At 32.8% G+C, this 24,611-nt stretch overlaps 1 protein-coding gene across 1 annotated transcript in view; it reads right to left on the reverse strand.

Moving 5' to 3' along the window:
* The window catches only part of LOC129946217 (RNA binding protein fox-1 homolog 2-like), a 453,881-nt gene extending 430,820 nt beyond the window's left edge, over positions 1–23,061 (reverse strand). Inside the window, exon 1 of the mRNA XM_056056318.1 lies at positions 22,457–23,061. The gene's annotated coding sequence lies outside the window, so the exon portion shown is untranslated. The remainder of the gene's footprint in view (positions 1–22,456) is intronic.
* Positions 23,062–24,611: the final 1,550 nt, after the last annotated feature.

Genomic DNA, 24,611 nt, shown 5'->3' on the forward strand with positions numbered 1-24,611 from the left:
CAGAAAATAAAAATAGTTCAAAAATCAGCTTGCTATAGAAACATTTCCTTTAACATGATATCTCCTTTATTATGTCTAATCTAAACCATAAGGACATTATTTCACTTCACATACAAAATCCTGCCAGGAAGATGTGTCAACTACTTTTGAACTTATATAATGTTTATCTATATGTACATATGTAGGTAGGGTGGGTATCTAAAATAAGTACAATTTTGTTTGTATATCAGTTGAAAACTGTTATATTCTCATCATCATTGTCAGTTTTGTGACACTTTCTAAGAATATACAGATACACTTCTCTCTGCTCACCAAAATTACATAATATGATGTACGTTACACTATTCACACTCCCTAAGACTGGGCCATCATCAGGCTCCTCTATAACATGATAATGGAATTTTCATGTGATAAATGTGATCCTGAGCTAGACATACCATACCATAAGGATATTTCGTCCTTCGTCTACTATAAAAAGTCTCTCTCTCTTTTCAGAGGGTGCAAACAACAAAAGAAAAAACGAAGGGATGAACCTTATGTTTGAATAACATTAAAGCCATTAGATCCAAAACCAAAGAAACTTGAAAAAGGACTCAAAGGACTCATATGAAAACATTGTTTACGTTTAGTGTGATTTTTCACTACACACTCGCACGAATAATCCTTTAACATATTTACTAAAAAAGGACATTACCGTCGATGTCTAGTTGGTTAAGAGATGAACAATAAAAGAAAAAAACAAACGAAAACAAATGGAATTGTGTTGACAACATAAGAAAGTCTTTTACAAAACTTTGAATTGGATATGTACCGGAAGTTGACAATTATTTTTACTTCTTTTTATTATATTTTCGTTTTTCTGTTTTAGATGTTTGATGTTGATGTTGATGATTGTTGGCCAAAGAGAAGAGAAACGATAAAATGAAAATCATCATAAGAAAACTTTTACAAGTTGTGGTAGAGGGGTTCTTTGAATTACTCTGAGGGTTGAATTTTATTGGAAAGGTTTTTATTGGAATATACTCTCATATATAGGGGATGATATGATAGCAGTTACATTTTCTTTTTCATTTTCGAAAGACATCGTAAAAGAATTTATGCAGGTGTACGAAATGATCTCTTAATGCTGCATATAGTTGTACTAAGTCTCCTTTGGTCCTGATGGTATCTGCCTGATGTCATTTTGCTTAATGGACCTTTTTTTACGATGGAAAATTTGCGACATTAGCAATTTTCTAGAATATTCAAAACTCTAATGGACTAAAGGAGCACCATAAGGATAACTTCGAAAGTAGTTAAAACTATCAAGACAAGTCTCAGTAGTAGTATATATGTACATATGTTCATAACTAATCTAGAGGCAATAAGAAACTCTATATACGTCACTGTATTATATAAGCTTTAAGAAATCTTCCCCCAAATCGAGATAATTTAAGTTATATGGAGTGAATTTAGTTGAAAAGGGTTACTGAGTTGAAGTTAATTAGGTCTCCCTTAAATTAATGGAGAAAGGTGCAGATGTTGAATATTATTGGACCCTTGTCTTAGAGCTATGTAATGTATTTCGTAAAATAAGGAAACATGGGTAAAACCACAGGTAAGTTTTGACAGTTTGATGCTTTATCAGTTTTTAATTTTTCGGAGATGGAGTCTTCTACAATGTTATGTAACAAATATGTTTAATCTATTTTAGATTGTAGTCACTTATTAATCATTTATGTTAAGAGAACAATATAAAATGATGTCAACGTTTTTGAAAAAAGATGAACAGAGTTAGAAGATGCTTACAAAAATGCTACAACATTTATGAATGTGCATTCTTATGACATAAAAACTCTTAGAACAAACCTTTTTTTTACGAAAACTTTTAGTAGCATAACTCCAAATACGGATTCAAAATCACAAAATGATATTAGATTTTAAGGACAATAGCTAGACTGCCGCAATCAAGTGAAGTGAAATTGTTTTTAGGAGTTTATGATTCGATCGACTTAGAGCATATGACATGCATCACTTCAGACAATAAACAATAAAAAAGAATTGAGTACTTTTACTATGGTGGGTCTATATGGGTTAGTCTTTACATAAACAATATTTTTAGTTTTTCCATTGTGAGCATGAATAAATAAAGAGTTGGGTGCACCGACTCTAAAACAGGCAACATGAAGTTGGTCATGTGAAAAACATGATTCCTCCAAATTGACACCACAAACGTGAAGTGTTTGCCCTTGGGCTTTATTTATGAACATCGTAAATGATAAAAATTAAACACACATATAATAAAAAAAGAACTAATATTCAGATTCAAGCAATGCGGTGGTTTACCAGCCGGTTCCAATGAATTTAAAAATTCAATTGGATAATTCATTGCCTCATCTTGATTCATAACACTGTCAATTGACTTATAAGTCGTGACTATACCTTTCAGTTCCGCTTGAATTTGAAAATGAATGACATTGATATGAATGTTTTTCGGTGCTAAAATTTTGCGTTTTCTAAAGCAATCATAATTTCTCTAATCCTATAAAATAATTGACGTTAATAGCACAACTTTTGCCATACCAGAATTTCTCGAAGAAGCAAGTTGGAGTTTTAATCACCCATACATTTAATGGCAATTTTAATGCAGAGTGGGCGGTACCACTACCTTCTAATAATGTAGCAGAAGATGCAAGTGCCAATTCAATTTTCTATTCCGATCTAATAGTGGCTAAAATCAATGATACAACGAAAGTTTTGCCTGTACCACCAGGTGCATCCAAGAACTATAATCCACTTGTATTATTGGAAACGGCTCAATTTGGTTATATTCGATTGTACAAATAAACGTAAATCATAAGAAATGAACTCCTGCTTACTTTGCAATTCACGATAAAAACAATCATGTATCTCACGATTTGTTGCGGTGTTACCCAATTGTGCTAAAGCTTTATTAAAAATCGCTAGACGCAATTTAATTTATTCAAATTATTATAACAGCTTCGTTGTACATTTCCAAGGTAATCAACGAATCGGGATTTCTTTAAGTATAAGTACAAATTGTTTTTATATGGGAGTAAAGAACGATGTTGATTTTACACCTTTTCAAGATTTGTTTTTAATTTTATCTACGTACAAACCTTCTCTGGACTTTCACGAATAATGCAATACCAAAATTAGCCAAATTGGTAAAGGCATTGTTGAGTTATAACATTACAACGAAAAAAGTCATTGATTTTTATATATAAAGATTCTTTGGAAATATGTTGATGAGCATAATAGCTGTAGACTTACGATTCTTTGCGAAAGGCTGCTTTTAAATATTGATTAAAGAAGACTGATGGTGCTATGGAACGAAGCGAAAAACAGTCAAAAAAGTTTCTTAAACAATTTTACGGAACATTGTTTAACTCTAAAGAAGACATTTGTTATCCTAAGAAATCATTTTAAATGCTAGTTTCTTCAGGTATGAAGTAGAAGAACCAAGAAGATTTACAAAATTTAAAATTCAAATTAATTCAGTTTTTAACAATTTCCGTCTATATTTTTTATATACAAAAATACTGATCCCATAATTTTCTTTCAAAAATCCTCATTATTTTATATAATCTTCAAGTTCAGATTTAAAAAACAGGCTCAATAATTAACGGAAAGCTTCAAGAAATAAATTTCAAGAGTTTTTTGAATGATATATAGAATCAAATGAAGACTCGCACCTTTAAATACAATTTTCGGAGATCAAGTAAAGTACTTCTAAGACACCGTATTATAGATTTCGTAAGATTTTGAAAGATATAATCGAAATATGCACTGATGAAGAAATTATTAATTCAATTAAGAATTCTGAATTGCAATATCCTTTGGAAAAGTATTATTTGATTTTTCAGCAGAAAAGAAGAAGAAGGAACTCAATTTGGTGCATCAATTTCCATATCTTGTTGAAACGTCTCAAAAAATTCTTTTCTTCAGTATGTATATATTATTCATAGAATTCAACATACAATTGTATCAATTCACGTTGGAACAAGGGCTTTAAATTGTATCATCAATTAATTTCAAAAGAAGTCGCAATCATTAATTTTTTCAAGAACTTCATAACAATAAATTGATTTAAATAATTTGAATTTTGCCCTAGTTAGAAATTAAAAATTAGTTCTGCTAATTTAATAGACTTTAAACTATTTGTAATGAATTCACGAAGTTGCAAGTGATTACAATCAACTGATTACCGTCAAATTTTTGAATTAACTAATATTCAAAGCTTTTTAACGTCAAATGATTGGTCTAGTAAGAAGGGCTGCAATCAATAACACAAGGTTGCATTGTATTGCAACGGACCACACTGCCGATGCTTAAATAGACATTTACATAAAGCGATTCGAGGACCACCAGAGTTATAAGAGAATGCAATCATTTGTGAATGCAATCTTCATAAATTATTCATTGAACTCAACTCAAAGATTACATTCATAATGACTTCACTTTGAAACTTATTTTCGTCATAAATATTTTTACAACATTTTTAAATAAAAAGAAATGATTCCAAGCATTTGAGTCTACAGTTTTTGTAGTATTTAAAAAGATTATAAGAAAATGAAATAATTCGAATGTTTTAAAACATATAAAAGGTTTTTCAGTAAGGGCGGGTGGATGTAAAAATGGAATAAAACAGGCTGTGTGTGATACATTAACAAAATTACATTTTTACTTAAAATGGGCATGCATGCCACTAAGTGTGGAATATGACATCAATCAAATGCTCGCCTCAGCTTCCTACTGTAGCACGGATTCGAGTGCTCCAGTTTTCAATGACTCCGCCACATAGATCCGGCTGAATGTGTGCAATGGCCTGTGTTATGTTCACCTTTAGGGCATCGGTCGGTTGTGGTTTATTTGCATAAACCTGCGACTTCAAGAAACTCCACAGGAAAAAGTCTATCGTATTCAAATCGCATGACCTTGGCCAATTTACATCACTCCTGTGAGAGATAACCTTGATCTTAAATCATTCATGCAAAATGTCAATCGTGGCGTTTGCTGTGTGGCACGTACCGCCGCTCCGTCCTGCTATAACCACATGTCGTCTTGGTGAATTTGGGCCATAAGAAATGAGTTATCATCATTATGCTGTTGCTTGCTGTTGACGGTGACCGCCTCACTAACGTCGTTTTTTAAAAGACTACGTATCAATTACACCGCAGGCCCAAAATCTACTTTTAGAATGCATTATAACATATACGGCAATTTTGCTTGTTAACACAGCCTTTCTTCCAAAAATGCACCTCGTCACCAAAGGTTGAAGAATCGACTGTGAAGGGTAACCACGTCGACCGTACAATGGGTGCAATGCACGCAATATTTGCGTCAGCAAACACTCATTTGGATAGTAAAATTTTATCATTTTAACGTGCTGTTTAATCATGTTACTTGCTATGATGATTTGCGCCAAAATCTATCCACGCCAATTGAAAAACACTTTACAAATGGGGGTCTGAACACCAGAATAATATTTTTGACGTGAAATTATAATTTTTTTTTTTTAATTTCGAAACTTGAAGTCGTAGTTTAAAAGTTAAATCATTAAATAGAACATCTTTTTGAAAGCGATGAATATTTTACAAAACCGTAATTTACTCGTATATTCCCATTTAAAGAGCAATCAAGACACCATTGAAAACAAATCTGTTATTCTTCAAAAACGTTCTTCATCCAAAGGAAACAAATTATCTTTTTTAAAAGATGCATTGTAGATATTCTGAAAACCAGGACATTAAACAAAATTATCATATTTGGTAACATTTCAAAACGAAACAAAAAATGTTCTCCATAAATAAAGTTCAGAAATGAAATAACAGGAATACAAAATTTAATATCACACACTTCGAAATATCTTCCCTATTTCCACATTCCCTTCAATTTTAACCTTTTCAAAAAGGATGGCATACATTTTTCATTATGGTCTGTATCCTCTTCTGTATTATTCAAAACGATTTTTTCAAAGAAATTGTTTCTGTAAGCAAACGTTAACAATTCAAAAACACAATCAACAAAAAGGAAAATTACACACATTATATCCTGGGAAAATAAACATCCAAATACATATGTGTGTGTATAGGTACTCGTTATAGGTAAAAGGTACACAAAATTTCAAAGTAATAATAATTGGAATAGGATTGGTTTGGTTTTGGGAGCATTACATTTACGAAAAGCCATTATATGTGGGAGAGTATAGTCAAAGGAAAGCTATGTACAGTACAGCCCCCTACCCCCTTTGCAAATTAGTGTGCAAACGAAGTCATAAATATTCGAATGGGTAATGGGTTTTATAACTTAACTCACTGGCAACCAGAAAGTATAATAATAATAATAATAATCAATGGTCAGGAATAGATCCTTTGAGATACAAAGGATACGAGGTTTTGTTTTTCACACACACTGATTATGTAGATTATAATTAAGTTAACAAGTTCAATGCTTATGGATAGAGGTACGAGTATGCATGCAGACATGTTGGAAAAATTAAGGGTAGGCGATGTGGGGTAAACTATTCTGGTCTTACAAAATCGAAAGCAATTAAAAACCATCATTAACATTACCATTTTACATATGAGTATTAGGATATGGGGTGGAAAGTGAAGTAAGCTGAATGGGTGATTGAGAAAGGAAGAAATTTAGCTTAGAAAATAAACTTGAGGGGAGATTTATTTAGATTGATCTCCATTACACACTTTCTTAAAAGTATTGTTAAATCGTCAAGAGAGGGTTGATTTAGCACTTGAAGTAATAGATAAAATAAATGAATTACATATTGAACACTATTAGTCCTATTAAGATCCTTATCGATGAATTATGAAGTGTGTTTAGTATCATCCTAACTAATTAAGAATATAGAAGTTTTGTTTCGATTCATTTGTATGTACATTAATATTGAAATTTAAATTGATCACAGAAACTAAATAACCAGCACTTCATGAATGGAGCTACTGATAACATGTGAATATGGGGTGTTTTTCTTAAGAGCTTCAGAACTTTAAATATGAATTATAAGATAATTTTCTTGTAGTCAATATAAAATGTATGCAAATATAAAATTGTAACTTGTGCTTTATAAAGATAAGGACTAAGAAAATCTTCGCTTCGATTCACTACGAATCGATACAATAAAGTAACAAGGCCCTTTATGGCTTCCTTTTGGTATTCCATATTTTAATAAAGTTTTCCGAATCTCAATGAGAATATTGTTGATTACCTTAAAACTGCAATTAATGGTATTTCAACATATTATATATTCTAGTCAAGTCTAGTCAAAAAGCCAATCTTACAATATTTTAAATTCTGCGAAACACTTTATTTTTTTCTGAAAAAATCTTAAAAACTTACAAAAAAAGTAACTTCCAAAATTGTAAAGTAAAAGGATACACTAATATTACAAAAAAGCAACACCCCACAAAAATAACCCCTTCACTCATTGTCGTTTGAAACCTCTTTTCCAGAAGAGTGGGCCTATTTTAAGAAAACCCAATATTTACACAATAAACTTTCTAACATACTATACAAAGTAAAATACATATTTACAATTCTATACTTTGATTTTATTCCTTTAGTTTCTTGTGTTCGTCCTTTTCAAGAGCTTATCTTTTCTGCTTTTCTGTAGATATATATTTCATTCAACTTGAGTCAAGTGAGGTTTGTTATATGAGGGTAAAAAACATATCTATACAAAAAGAGGTGTATAGGGTAGAAGGATTTTCAAAATTAATTCATTTTAGGATTTATTTTTATCTAACATATACCTACCCAAAAACACAATAAAGTATTATTTCTTTGGGTTGTCCTTGTTTTTTGGTTTTGTATGCAAACAAAACAAAAATTGAGAAGATTATCAATGACCATTGAGATTATTCTACGAATTGAAAAACTTCGAGTTGAAAAGATTTGATTAAAAAACAGAAAAACAATATATCTACAATTTTAAATGAAAACAAGAAGGATATGATTTCAAACCAAAATATTATCCTTTTATTATTTTGTTTTCTTTATTTTTGGAGAAAACTGATTGATTTGAATTTTATGCATAGTTTTTATGATTAAATGTTCGAATTTTAAGCTTTGGCACATTATAATCTCGAAACCTTTACCGATAAACAGAATTGTAGAGGAATAAAAAGAGATAATGTGTACTTTGATATGATTGCTTTGGAATGGATGTTGCTCTAAATAAAATTTAAAATTGGACAAAAATATATGAATACAAATATTTCTGAATTTAAAATGTGTTAAGCAATATTAAAATATTTCTTTCTCTTATCTCAAATTGAAAACTCGAAGAAGTTGAGCGATTTGTTTGGTTTGCCAGGTGTAAGAGTGGTAAGTCACTAGGCCCTGGTATTCTACGAGCCGTTGCGCTTACTTGTCATAATATGTATATTTTAATTGATATGAAATACAGGGAAAATAATATATCAAAAGAAACGGTGTGTATATTTGAATGAACTTATCGAATGCACAAACCCTTTCTTTCGATAAGATATTTTCCCGGTATTTCATGTTTTATGGGATGAGTTCTTTTTTAAGTTAAGAGCGGTCTTGGGATGAGCTAAGTCCGGGAGATAAACCATTGCACGCAGCCTATCTTAGCTCATTCCAAAGAGACACCTTATACCGAAAACAAAAACTCATACCAAGAAAAATATTTAACGTTATTTGTTTTTATTTATATGTTATCTATTTCCACTGATTAAGCTACCATGGATACACCATATTTTTTGTATGAGCTTGTCGTCTGTCAATAATATCAGTAACACCTCATTTTCCTTGGGGAAAGTTTGCTATCCTGCTTTAGTTTGAAGAATTGTCTGTCAAATCACATTGAATCCTTGTTCAGTTCATGATAACCTTGCTTTATCGAATACGACGTGCAGAGATTGTTTTCTTTGGTTCAAAGACTAACATTTTGAGCTGAGGGAAAATTGATCCAAGAAGGTAGAGGACATTGAAATCTATTGAAACTTTATCGACCACAGTTCATAAATCAACTGACCAAATTGCACAAAATGCAAAAATATGACAAATAACATAAAAAAAACATGATTGCACTTTCAAAAAAGTTCTTAAACAACTTGAAGAAGTGTCTTAACTGGGAGGTGCTTTCTTATTCTACTCGTTCTATATTATTTCCAATTGGTAATACCCGTGGCCTGATGTTAAGTGCGTTGGACTTCGAAGAGCAAACATGTTCACTTTGTTGAAAGACCACAATCCCAATATATTTATGGGCAGTAAAACCACAAACTCAAATTGACTCATAAATTTACAAAATAGTAAGAAAAGACCAGCCTGACTCCACTCAAGGGGGCGGTGTCACTCTTTTTATATGAAAGGCATTAATTATAAAGTTGTATACAACAATGTATTTCGAAAGCTCAAGACGCTAGAAGCTTGCATTACATGCATCTCTCTCACTCAAGGGAAGCGGAAGTACACGATTGCGGCTTATGCGGCTGGAGCTCCGCAGGTTACTTACTTTCACAACTCGAGATTGTTTTTAGAAAACTAAAACTCAGCTTGGAAGAAAATTATTTCATCTTGGACGGTGACTTGAAAGCAAAACATGAAGATTGGGGAAATCAAAAAAGTAATCCCAGAGGTAACCATCTTTTTAATTTGATGAATCCTTACAGCGTTGAATATGGCGTCGACCTGCTGGCTATTGAAAAGCCATCGTATTTAAGTTCCTTTCTGGATCTTTTGCTGTAAGACACCAGATTGACAGTTTCAAACAAAGTGGGTAAGTAACCTCGAAACTGATTACAGACAGTCGAGTACGACAGTGATTACTGCGGACTGGCTGCTGTTATGTAGATTCCGAACGAACGCATGGAGTTGGAGGAATACGTTGCAACGCATTCTTACAATTAAAGTAAGCGAGAGAACTTCGTTCGAGTGACATAGCCCCACCAAACAACAGAAACCTGACATATACAAAAATTGACTAACATTAACAACAATAAAACAAACGGGCAATACCAAATCACAAAGAACGGACGCTTACAGAAACCAACTATTGACGCACTACGTAGGCACAAGAGTGGCTTACTGACAAGACTCAAAAAATTGTACAGATGACTTACAGACCAATACGACTTAGAGGTTAGGACACTGAAGTCGTCAATAAAAAATGTCAATCTGTTGGTTAAGGAGAACTTCAGGTTATCAATTAACAAGTACTGGGACCGTAAGATCCGGTCAGTTAATTCCAGTGACCCTACTATGTCCCCTAAAATGAAACTAGAAAGAACTAAAGAGAACAGGGACGTACTCAGGACAGCGCAAATAGATCTAGAAGAAGCCATCTTTGACGATGACTTTTATACAATTGAAGATCCGAAGGAAAAAGTGAAGGCGGTGGGAGCTGCTTTCCAGCAAGTGTACAAGGTGAATGTTAGCGTTCGCCCCAACTACGACCTGGAAAACAGAGCCGTTCTTAATCACTTTTACTCTCGAAATGATATGACACAATGGCGAACTGAGAACATGCGGTTCAATGACAATTTCTTGGCAAATGCCATAATCGCCGAGCAAACGGAAAAAGGTCCTGTGTTAGTGACGAAGGTCGAGCTTCAGCTCATCTTCAATTCAATAAAAAACAAAAAATCAGCAGGTGTCGATGGTATATCCAACGTTGTACTAAGTAGACATTTACACCACACTCTTCAATAATGCACTGAATAATGCATATTATCCAGTGCATTGGAAGACCGCTGTTGCTCATCCTCTCCTGAAAAAGGGAAAGGACGACTACAACCCGTGAAATCTTCGGTCGATATGTTTTCCTCCGAGCATCAGCAAAGTTTTCGAAAAGATCATCAATAGGGCTCTAAATAAGTGGGCTGCGGACAACAAAATAATTCCGGATAAACAGTTCGGGTTCAAGGCGGGTCATGACACAATTCATGCTGCGTCTAAACTCGTTTCTGATATCCAATGGAATAAATCAAAACAACAATGCACAGGTGCTGTTCTGGTTGATTTGGTAAAGGTCTTTGACACCGTATGGTTAGAGGGTCTTTACCTAAAACTGAGCAGGCTTGGCATAAGCAAGCCATTGTTGTATATACTTTATGATATGCTTTACGGTAGAAAGTTTGTTGTCAAAAGTGTCAATGTAACTTCTACCACACCATTCTTAATTAAAAATTGTCTTCAACAGGAAGCGTTGAATTCGCCGATTCTTTTCAGCATTTACACCAGCGATCTGAAAGGTAGTCTTAAGAAGGCAGTTGTATACGCCGACGATCTAATTGCGTACAGAACGGCACGAAAGGTTAAGGGTATTAGAATTCTCGTGCAGCGTGATTTCGACAAGATTCAGTGATATTGCGACGACTGGAAACTGAAAATAAATGTCCAGAAGTCGGAGACAATTCTGTTCCGGACTCCGTTGGCTAGGGCCACGTGTTATACGTGCAAGATTTGGAGCAAGATGGTTATCGTTAATCCTCAAGGAGCAAAATTGAAGTGAAGTACCTCAGCATCTGGTTAGATCAGTGCATATTTATATTTCCACAGGTTAGGTTAGGTTAGGTTATAGTGGCTGTCCAAGATGGAAACGGACACACTTAGGCCAGTTTAATGGCCCATTGTGATACCACATGAATCTTGAGGCTTCCTCCAAAGCTCAATGGAACCAGTTAGAGTCCCTTACGAAACGTGAGAGGCTGATTATACCGATATGATTTAGATCGTTTAGATCGTTAAAGAAGAATTCTCCTAGGTAATTCTTGTGTTTTCGAGCTAGAGCAGGGCATGTGCAGAGAAGATGAAGAACCGTTTCTTCCTCTTCCTCTTCCTCGTCCATACAGCTTCTGCAAAAGTCATTTGGAATACGCCTAGTCTCGTGGCGTGCTTTCCTATTAGACAGTGTCCGGTTATGACACCTATTATCGAGCTTATATGCGATCTGCTTAGAGAGAGCAAGCACCTTGAACGTTTTATATCCAGTGTTGGCCAGATGTTTTTTGTGGCTTGACACGTGGAGATGTTGGTCCACCTGGTGCCTGCCCTCCTCACAGCGTCTTGCATTAGTAGCAGTTTACAAGTAGCGATTGGTATGCCAGTACTTGCCAAACGTGGTAGGATGGGCTGTTCCTGGCGAGTTCATCTGCCTTCCAGCACAGGTGAATATTAAACTGTTGCGCCATCTCCATTAGAGATGATCGACAGTTATGGACTGTCATAGAGTTTGTAGAGACTGAGTCCAGAGCTTTGATAGCGGCCTGGCTGTCGGAGAAAATACGGATATCAGATGTTGATATCACGTTTTCTTTGAGCCAAGACAAGACTTCCTTAATCGCCAAAAGTTCCGCCTGGAACACGCTACAATGATATTTCCACAGACACTTGAATAAAAAAATTGAGAAAAAAGGGCATTAGACTGTCATGCCATAGGTCTTGGGTACAAAATTTTATTTTCCTCGAAAGACAAGGAATTTTGCTTGCGTAGTATTTACAAATTGCCTGAGTGATCGGAAAAGTGTGAAACTAGTGAGGAAAACTACTTTCAACAAATTAACTTTGTTTGGTTTTAGACCAACAAAAACTGTGTATCTTTAAATTCATAAAGGTGCTAAGCTCAATCTTACTTTGTGAAAATATTTTGTAGATATGACGTACATTTTCCATATTTCTGACATTTCACAAATTATTATAAAAGTTAAACACTTAGGCGTATGCGTACTTTTTTGTGTTGTGGGATCTTTAAACAAATTTTCTTTACCTTTATAAAGTATACAAGCTAATATTGTGTTAAGTTTTCTTTTTGCTTCTTATGTACATGAAATGACAAATTGTCTCCCGAGCGAATAAATTAGTATCTACAGTAATTTGCTACATAAAAGAAGGTTCTTTAGATTTTAACTTTATTACTTATCACAAACCGTTCAAACATTTTCCCCAATGTATGTAATTATTTAAGTACTTTTGTCCTTAAATTTAATAGGGGCCAATTTTGGTATATACCAACCATAAATAAAAACTACCCACTTGCATCCCATAAAAAATGTCTTCAAAAGTCATTCAAAACATTCGTTTAATATTCCACATACAAAAAAAAATAAACAAAACCGTCATGACTCTCATAAAGATAAATAAATAAAATTTCATTGGACGTATACATACATTTAACTTTTGTGACAATGACAACCATAATGAACAAATCGATTTCAAGATGATAAATAAAACATTTCTCCCTCCTACAGCCACCACCACCGTCCCCCATGTCAAAGTAGACATAAACTTTTAAGAGTCAGCAATCATCATTCAATATCAAAATCAATTGTTATTACGCATCGAATCGAATAATAAATCAGGAGTGAAAGACATTAGGAACATTCGAACATAAGTTTCACATTAATAAAACCTCGAAACTTGAAGCTTGAAGGTTATATCAGTTCCTATTACTATCAGAGATGAAGCATATGAGAATGAAAGTTGATTCATTTAATCACCCCCAGAAACTCAGAAAACCGAAATGAAGACAAACCAGACAGACTTCATCATCTTATTGTTATTATTTTTCTTTTGTGACTCATCATCAACAATGATTGAGAGATGCTTTTCAAGCTTTGGTATAAATTAGGTTCCCAATGTAATATAATAATAATGATATGTGGGTGAAATTTTGATTAGGAATGTTCGAAATGTCATGAACATTGAACATAACATCGAAGTCAGAGCTCATCTTGTTCGAAGACAATAAACACACTTTCGGAATGAACACGATGAAGATGATTCCAATAGTTGAGTTATGGCTTTGAGTTTCGGCATCAACTTTCACAATAGACAACTAAAAAAAAAAACTCATCATGGAGCATGAACTTTATATATGAAAGTGCTCCCAATGACGATGATGATGATGCCAGAAGGTACCATAAAAGAGCCAGCCTTTGGAAAACAACAATATTTTGAGTGTAGGTGCACTGAAACTACTGAGAGAAAAGAGAACTCCCAGGAGCATCATCTGGAATATGCAATCAATAAATCATTTCCCACATCCAACTCCATACAACACTCGCAGAACCACAGCATCGTTCCTGCCTTCATCCCTTTCCCCAATGTTCATCAGGTTTCTAAAGGGTGTATTTTTAAGAGAAATGAAACTTAAAGTTGGCAACATTATTTCTACTGGCAGCCATTTTGACAGCTGTCAAATGATATATTTGTGGGTTAATTTGGAATTTCAACGTAAAACGGCTGACGCCAAAACAAAAGGTTACGGAAACGTGAATTTGGCCTCCACTATCCTGTTTTTTTACACCTCTTGACTATTTCTGGTGGAGATATTAATGAAGTCGCTAAAGTACGGCCATAAGCGCCAAACGATGAATCACTTGGAGGTCTTCGTTCAATTTTAGAAATCATCTTTCTTTTATTCCTTCTTAAAGTGATATACTTCTGATAAAAACACCTTTTATAATCATTCTGAAATCGAACCTCAAACCAAGGGAACAATTAAAATTTCCTTTGTCAACAGTTTTCCACACGCAATGGAGAAAAGGACGAAGTTCGCAGAGGATACAAAAACTTTCACATCACTTTGAGAGAATTTCTGTCATGATATCGAGAACCCTCGACAACGCAGACGATGATGGCAGAAAGTCTTTGAAGACGGAAATTGTCCAACTTTGTAAGTCACTTTTATTGCTGCCTCGGTTTTGGGTGTACACAACATCTACTTTATTGCTTAGGGTCGTTATAGAAAAGAATAGTTTGGTTCTCGCTGGTATCATGGTGAAGTTAACGTATATTTGTTGCGTTTTCCTGATTTTCTATCAAAGTCCTTTTTGTGGTTGCTCCTAATGGAATTTTCATCGAACTTTTCAAGAGTTTCTCCCTCGCAAAGAACTGATATTTGTGTTTTTGTTGCGTTCTTCGTAGTCATCGTCGTCGTTTGTATAAATGCTGTGATTTTCTTTTTCGACTACACTATGGAGTATTTGAAGTTATTAATTGCATAAACTTTATTTAGCTTTTGGTCCTTTTGCGTAGCATTCTGAACGGAAGCTGAGAAGAACTTTTTCAAAAACCTCAAAGAGATGTGTTTGTGGTATTCTTGTTATTCTCTTGAAGGCATTAATTAATTGGGAAAAATAATAACGCCATTATATATTTTAGACAATTGGGGGTCGAAGTCGTTAATATTATTAAAATAAGAATTCTCCCAAAAAAAGGATCACAAGAACAGTTGGAGAGGATTTTGAAATGGACGAACTCTTTTCAAGGATTTCAAAGAAATTAAAAACAAAATACATTTAATCTGAAATTCCTAAAGTTTTTGTATTGTGGATAAAATTTACAACATTCTGATGTAGATTTTTGTTCAAAATTAAAATTCATAATTAATGAGCTTTATAATTATTGCTTCGTTTGAGAAAAACAAAAAGGAAGCTTTGAAGCAAAACAAAAATATTAATCGAGATGAAAAAATAGAAAGACCTAAGTATTATAGAAGGAGATGGGATTAAGCTGAAACACAAAGAGGCAGCATTTTTTGTATGTTTTTGTTGTTTTGTAAGGATTATAATTCAAACAATAAAATAAGCGTTAAGGATTTCAATGGTCTCCTATTTGTTTTTCCGTTTTCAATGTAATACACAAAAACAATTGATTCCTGCATATTTCAAAGATTTAAAATAAACACATTTTCACGTAGAGGTCAATAAGAGATCATAGTCAAATCCTAAATATTTCTTACAGTATTAAAAATTTCAACAAAAATCAATGAATAGTTCAAAATAATAGAAATAACAGTAAAAAAAAGAGAAGGCGTTAAATGGCTACCTTGGAGTATTCCAGATTTACAATATAGATTTTAATTCCTAGCTACTCGTGAAGGAAATGCTACAATTTTTTAAAATTCCACTTTTTTGAAGTTTTTCATTAATATTTTAACCAAATTAAATAAATTTTCAAAAATTTTCACAACATTATCAACTTCATTTTTACAGAACTTGTTCTTTCAATATCAGAGCAATAGATGCAAATGCAGTTGACACAACTCCAAAATTCACCAATGTTTATTCTTAATACTGTCGAATTCAATAATACTTAACTGGAACTATTAGATTTCTGAGATTACTTATATTTCAATTAAAAAAAGAGGATGGAATGCGGATCACACTAATAACTCCAAATTGGTGACGTCAATTACTTGGGCTGACACTTTCTGGCGGTATGAAAAATTCTTATTTCAGAAATTCTTGGTTTTAAGTATGTATGTAATTGAATAATTGTCTCCTATAGCAGGCAGACATTTTTTTAAATGAAGATGTTGTTGTTAAAGATTTTTAAGAATTAAAATTTTGTAACTACAACCTTCAATAATTATTTTTTCTACTAATAATAATTTTTTCAGGTAATAAATTTGAAAAATCCCAGATTTGCAAAATTGTAGCTTTTTGTGCTAACACAGGTTGACAAATTGAGCAAACTCATAATTTAATACTTTCATAGTACATTTTGGAGTTAATTTTTCAAACTACTTGTGTTGTTTGACAAATATCCGTTTTTAACATAATTTTTAATGTATTTCCAAAGACTAAATAGAATAAAATTGTTTTCATGATGTTTTTGTTACAAGAACAAATCTTAATTTCAAATCGTTTTGCCCATTTCTGTTTAAAACCGTTTAAACATGAATGGTTCAGCGTTTCTTTGAGATTTATATAAAATAGGTGATGTCAAAAAACATTATGAAGATTTTTCGAAAATGATTATGGAAGAAAGTGAATATAGACTTGGAAAACCAATACGAATTGTATATTAATAATTTACAAAAATAGTGAATTAGAATTAAGATAAGTCAACAAATCCCTATATACATTCATATAATTAATTTTTTTTAATTTTAAAAAGTAATTTCTTGAAAATTCGTTATGGTAGAGCGTCAGTTTTGAATTAAAACAATCAAAAACCCACAGAAAAGTGAAGCTTCATTTCTAGAACAAAAAATTATCAAGCAGTGAAATCTATTTGCTAAATATTTTAATGTTCTTTCATTTGGTTTTTGGTTGTAATGCTTTAAAGAATCTCATACGAAAGTTATACTCATAATTTGTATCTATAAAGAATTAACTCACCTTCAGGTAAAGTTCAAAACGAAACTAAAGGGAGATTTTCATATATATTACAGTTATTACAATTACTCAAAACTATTTTTATTAAATACAATACTCTAAAGGTGGAGAGAATAAAAACAAATTAAAAGAATAGGCCTGCAATGGCAGCCTTGTGGCATTCCAAATTTACGATTTTTGTTTTTTTACGTTATCTCATTAATATTTCAATCAAATAATGACATTTTAAGAAATACGACAAAGGCGATAACGACTTAAGACTTAGACTTAAAACAAAATCATGTCGTTTAAATTTTTTTTTTTAAGGACTTGACAACTTGAGCAATCAGCTCCAAATATGGAGGTGAAAATCTTTACCTAAAGTACGCCATAGTGTGGGCTCAGTAATGTCCAATGCTTGAGAGCACCGAAGCGTGGAATTGACTGATTTGGATTGCTTACTACGGACCACTGAAAGGCATCGATATTTTTGACACTTTGAACAACCAGCAAAGAAGCAAAATCACACAACTAATATGTAGACCCAAATTTGTATATAGTAGGCTTGTTTTTGTCTACAAGGGCCACAATTACGACGAAAATTTGTTAAGTTCTGATAACTCACTGGACTCCCAATCTCGGTAGAATTTTTTCATAATTGATCATGATATAAACGTTGAGTTTATTCAATAAATCAACATTTTGAATTTAATGACAAGTGAAAGAGTGCGGTCATAAATTAAATTTAAAGTTGCCAAGTCGATATTGGAAAATCTTATATCAGAGGATGCATTGTTAAATGTGAAGACTGATAAAGAGATATGAAATAATTAAAAATACTTAGAATATTTTACAGCTAATATTAAGTTTCTGAAATAACCTATACTTCAGCGTCAGAAATATAAAATAAAAAAAAAAAAAACATTAATGCGGGCCACAATCATAACTTCCCATTATTGACGTCCCTTCAAACTAGCTTCAAAAATTGTTTGCCTTGACTAAAAATGTTTAGTTTGGTCACCACCCTAATCTGTAACTTTTAAATCCTTTTAAGTTCCAAATATTTCGTAATTGTAGCTATAGCTGATAGTTTATTATTCAAAATTTGGATAAAATTTGTCTGAAGTTAGTGGACGAACATGTCAAAATTTGTATTTATTAAATACTCAAAACTGTAACTTTTTCAATGCTAGTTTCTGGCACAAAAATGAACTCTCCAGCTAATATGACTGATTTATAATTTGTAATTTAAGGTTTGAAAAGCCTACTTTCTGTTCACTGATCGCAGACAAAATTTTTTAAAATTTCTTTTTGCTAAAAATTGTAGCAATTGAAAGCAACATTGAAGTAAGTATCTCGAAGGATTTTTAAAAATTTTGTTTTTGTTATTTTAAATCGGTCGTGTGGGGAGTGCATAGTCAATTTTAGAAAGAATTAGGGCTTGCACAAGATTTAATATCGTGTTGATATGCACAACACTTTTTATATTTGATTATATTTAGGCGAAGTATGGTGAAGTTTTTCAGTTTAAGTACCATCGATACGATTTATTGATAGTAAGACCGAAGATAGTTAGTTAAGTGGTGTTTTCGAGAATGTATGGACCAAAGTTTGAAGTATTGATGATCTAACTGATAGTGGTGATCCCTGAACAATTTCATTCTCAATTACATGTATTTGGGAACAATCATTGTTAACCCTGGTTTAGAATTTGGTATAAATCCATTTTTGAGCTTAGCTGCCATTCTTTTAGTAGGAATTGTGTGATCTCCGATCGATGGTTTCGTGTTTCAAGAATATTTAAGATTGGTTAATCCATATGAATCAGTGCGTATAGAGTACCTTTTCTTGGTCTGAATGCCACTTAGATTTGTTTATTAAATATTTTTACCCAAGAAACCACATCAGCCTTTTTTTAAATTATCTTTTCCAGCACTTTGCTCAGATATGTGATAAGCGAAATCGGGCGATAGCTCTCTTTTTACTAACAAGGCGTTTTGGTTTCAGAAGTGTAGAAGTTATCCAAACTTGAGGGTGAACCCCAGAAGAAAAATTTGTATTATATAGCAATTCGAACTGCGTTGAATGCATATCGCACTACCCCAGTTTTTAACATGCTCGCCGAATGTGGACAGATTAGACAGCTTTACAATGAACTTGCACACCACCTTGCCTCGAACAATTTTTACTTTTTATACACTGACGGCTCAAAAACAAACAACACCCCGGCATACGCAGTAGTTGATCAATGAGGAAATATGATTCCAGCAAGTGCTCTTATTAGACTCAGCTCAGCTATTGAGTTTGCAGAAAAGAAACGTGGTAAGTTCTGTATTTTCTTAGATATCTTCTCCACTTAAAAGGCAGTTCTCAACTTAAATAATTATCAAATTCCGATTACTATGATTCGTAAGAAATTATCACAGTACCCCAACAATCTTAAATTAGCCTGGATTCCAGGCCAGCCACAAATGTTTACAGTATCAATGATATCCGAGCTTAAACAACAACATCTTTGAATGAGACGAACATCCAAACTTTAACAGGTATAAATAATTATTATTCAAACCTTATTAACTATGCATTCCAGCCAAATATCCACCACAGCTATCATGACAAGAAACTACAGCCATTCTGAGACTGAGACTGGGCCACACCCGCCAGCACCTACTTCATCGTAACCTCAGAAATGATTCCTGTGCCTACTGCAACAACCCAGCAGAAATGACAATCGAAGATCTTCTAACCATCTGCCCTATCTTTCAATCAAATCAAAATAGTTTCGCCTTACTAGAACTCATCAAAAACCCTACATTAGATAATTTCATCAAAGTACTTCCATTTTTGAAAAAGATTAATTTAATTTCAAAATTGTAATTTTAAATATTAATATATCTAACACAATTCTATTTTCTTTATCACACAAAGCTTTTTTTTACACTAATTGTAGTAAAGTAATCTTCCGATTCTCTAAAGCTAAATGACAACATTTTAAAATTTAAAACGTTTTTGTTTAAATTGTAATCATACAAAAGTCGCTCCATAGGATCTAGATTCTAGGGACCTTGAAACGTCGAGAAATATAAAAACGTTCAATCAGAACAATCGGATCGATTAAATTAACTTCCACTTGAAAGTTCATAAGAACAAGAGAGTGCTCAGGTTTTACACAATTCTAACATGTTTTCTGAAAACTATTAAACAATTATTTTCTAATTTAATATTCAACATAAATTTAATTTAATTCGGTAACAAGTTTGATTTAAGATTCAATTTTTTTTTAAGTGAAAGCTAATAGTCTCAAAAATTATGTCTGCAAGTTTTTATTAAATTCATATTTTAAGGGTCCAAAACAATTTTTGATATTTTTTTCAGTATGAACCTTTCACAAAATTCACCAAACTTCAATAAAAACAAAAATTATCGAGATATAATCATTAAAGAAAATCGATATTATATCATAAATATTCAAAGCAATATTCCTACCAACTTTTCGATAAATCACTTAGCATCGATGAAAAATAAAACCGACAGTAGCATTTTCTTTTACAATGTCATAAAAGTACATTTATGATTCTAATGGCTATGCCTTTTATGAGTGGCTAAGGTTTTGCCATAAACGATACAAAAATTGTTCTCGGTAAGTCAAAAAAATGTGTCGGACTGACAAAAAATAAATATCCTACCCTTGAGTCCTATTTTAACAAAATAATATTTCTGTCGGCCATTTTTTTCGAGTGGGATTTGCTTGTAAGCATATAACATAAAATATCCCTAAGCTGTTTCTTCTCTAATGGCACACCACACTGACTAAAGGATACCTATACATAGACATGGGTTAAAGTAGCTTTAGTTTTTTTGTTTCTTCGCATAACATAGGTCCTTATAATTCCAAAAAAAAACGAAAAAAAAAACTCATGTCATATCTTCTGATGTGAAAGTGTATACACACTAAAAGATATTTCCGATATCCTATGGAATATCCTTTTCATACATGTGAAGTGAAAGTGAACAGAAGCAGAAAAAAGGTTAATCCGCCTTGTTCTTATACTACATTCTCTCTCAAATCACATCAACATCATCACACAAAATCCACTTCAACTTATCACAAAATATCCTTTAAGCAAATCACTTTCATTATAATAAGAAGAAAAAGAAAAAGAACTTCTAAGTTCTGAGTTCTTCTTCTCGAAATATACGATTTTTACGTACATTTAGCATAACAAGGTTACCCCCAAGATCCATAAATCACTGATGGGCAAATCTGTTTACCAAAACTATATACATTAGTCTAACCGTCAAATATCTTCAAATCCATCACACGTATCTCATCCTTGAGGCTATAGGATATATCCAAACCCCTCTGTATATCTTATTTCTTTGTAATCGCTACTTCTGGTTAAGGAGGAAATAAATCTTTTAAAGGAAATCCGTTTCGTACTCTCGGCCATATTTCTAATATCATAAATATTAGCCACTTAAACGTTTATTTACGAGCCAAAGAAGCTCCTGGGGCAGCAGAATAAAGCAAAAAGCAAAAACAACCCAATGCGGATGTCTACGCTCTGCCTATCTGCCTCTACACCCCTCTCAATTTCAAATCAACAGGATCCTTTTTGTGTCATAAAGCGCAAAGAACCAACACTGATGATGGGTAGAAGTTTGTCCTCTATGAAATTGTTCACAGCCCACAACAAAATTTCACTCCTTCTTTAACATCACAAAAAGGATAACACCGCATAAGAAAAGAAAGTGTATTATGTCCTTCGAGCATGTGGGGAGGAGGGGTGTGGAATGGGCGAGTTAGATTGCCACGCTACAGCTTGTGTGTATATTTCCATTTCATATAGAATGTCAAGTGTTGGCTGTGAATGATGCGAGTAGCAAGCGTGATGTGTGGTGTCCTTGTCAAGGACTGGTGGAGCTGCGGGAACATAGATTAAGGACTATTTTTTGATATAATAACGAAGTGTCAAAGTGGCATAACAAGGAGAATGGAAAATGCGTAAAGATGATTAGATTTTTTTTGTCTTCCTTTCGTTATTTTGATCCTGTACAACGATGTACGTAATATATCGGATCCTGATAATGAAACCGGAGGAGAGGACACACAGAACAACAGCAGCGTCAGGAATGTTCGAATAGATTAAGGCCCTGTGATGCGGGTGAGGCTAATTGAATCAGTCTGATTGTGGGTTGAAGAAGGGTGAGAAATTCATACATTTTTCTCTTTTAAAATAAAATTAGATACGGAGATCCTTAATAACAACACCAACACATAACACATCATATTATCATCCATCTATCTTAATGTCTTCAATTTTTATATATATTTAGGTGAAGTTTATATCTACGTATATACCAACCATTTACAAATGAGTATCCTTTTAAGAGATATATCCAATGGAAGATGAAGAAGAAGACGAAGAAGAAAGATAATCCAACAAAGCTAATATAATCCTTGGTATCCTTGGATTTGGGTTTTTTTTTATTCTTCTTCGTTTATTTTGTTTGTAACTTTCTTGCACTCAAATCACAAAATCACTGAATTTCTTAATTATTTTTTTCTTTTTCTTATATTTTTTATTCTCTCAAGAGGATTGTGGGATGTCCTTAAACAAACACTCACAGGATATTTTATCCAACTTCACAATATATAATTTTTACAAAGAACAAGAAGGGTTGTGATTATATTTTCCTTTTATTTGTTGTTGCTTTACTTTTTATTTATCTGTTGGGGCAAAAACCGAAATTGGTATCCTTGCTTCTCTATTTTGTAAGGATATGGTATCCTAAAAGGATTTTTTTTAATCAAGTTGTTGTTGTTTTGTTTTTTGTTTGTGTTCCTTACAAGATTTTTCTTAAAGCGGAACCTGTGAAACACCAACACCACCTTTAATATTCTTCTTTTTTTCTGTGATACTTTTATTCTAAACGAAACGAGGTAACACACACGTATTTCGAGTAAGGACCAAAAGTTACTACTGACCAAGTTTTCTATTTCGAAGGATAATTATTATGTTTCTGTATAACAGTGAAGAAGGGGATGTTTTTAGTGTGACGTTGGTAGAGTTGAATGTTTTTTTCTGTTGTTTGTGGAAAATCACATTGGAAAAGTGAGTCCTTCCAGATGATATTTTCAGTCAAAGTCTCTGAGAGAGAGGATGAAGGATATGCGCATGATTTTTTTCGTGTTTTGTATTTTGTGTGATGGTTGTGATTTCGTTTTTCTCGAATGTTGGGTGGTATTAAACAACCTTTCCCTACATTGCCGACACATACCTACTTTTTGTATTATAAAGCTTGTTGGGGAACAAAATGTTTATTTTTGTTTTTATGCTAAAGCGTTTGCCCTGGAGGAAAATATTAAACTCGGCGGAGGCACTGAGAGGTGTTAATCAAATCGTGTTAAAATTATAGGGAGGGGTGTGTATGTTTTCATGTGGGGTTTGTTTTTGTCTGTTGGAGGTTTTTGTTTTGATATTTTGAATTTTTTTGTTATTGTTATGAGGAAAGCATATTTTGAGTGTGTTTAAAGTTCACTTAAATTTTTGAGGCTCATGCGAATTTAATCTGCAAAATTTTTCAATAACGTTGTTCGTTTCAGTTCCACATTAAATTTGTAACTTCTGAAGGAAAACAAACATTTCAATAAAATTTAAAGATATCATTAAACTTTCAAGATTGAAGAATTCGAGAAGATGAACAGAAAAATGTACTTGATATCAGAAACGAGGTTAACATTTTAAACTAGATAAGGAAGTCCACTGGTTGATATGATGTTGATGCAAAAGTTTGGAAATACGAAGAGTACTCGTACCTTCTCAAATTCAATCTTCCTTTAAAATCACTATTCACCATTCAAGAAAAGTTTTGATGCATTTTATATATAAAGGAAAATGGTCTTGATAAGCAATTTTCTGGCACAATGTTGAAAATGCAAAGTCTGGGATGCAGAGTATGCAAAAGTTTTTCAAATTAAATATTGGTTTCTGGGTTGAACAGAATTGTATTTACCTAATCAAATTATTTGGAACAGAAAACCACATACCAAAGATTTAGTAAATGATTTAAAAAAAGATAAGAAATTATTGTTGTTTTGTTTCAGAAAGTTGTTTTAGTCAAATTTTTAATGATGGGAATGGAAATAGGTTCTATCTTGGAAATAGAAGAGAACGGATTGAAAATAAATAGACTCTTGGTTGATTAATTTTCAGATCATTGAAATGTATAATTAATTTCAATTTCGTTTAGAAAAGTAGTTCTTTCCATCAAAAGACTTTAAATTAAAACATTTTGAGCTAATGATTTCAAAAATTTCACTTAATTTTTTGAAAGAGATACGTAAATGCTGAATTTAAACCTTCGTGTAAGAAATAACATTGAGGTTTTAAGTAATCAAGGATGTGGTTATTAATTGAAGGCATCGGAGAAATTTGTCAATGTATCCCTGAATATCTGACAAGTAAGTGGTATGTATTTTTGGATGAACTAAATTTTTGAATTTGATTTTGAAAGGCT

Source organism: Eupeodes corollae, chromosome 2, assembly GCF_945859685.1.
Source record: "Eupeodes corollae chromosome 2, idEupCoro1.1, whole genome shotgun sequence".
In the NCBI taxonomy this organism is placed as follows: Eukaryota; Metazoa; Arthropoda; class Insecta; order Diptera; family Syrphidae; genus Eupeodes; species Eupeodes corollae.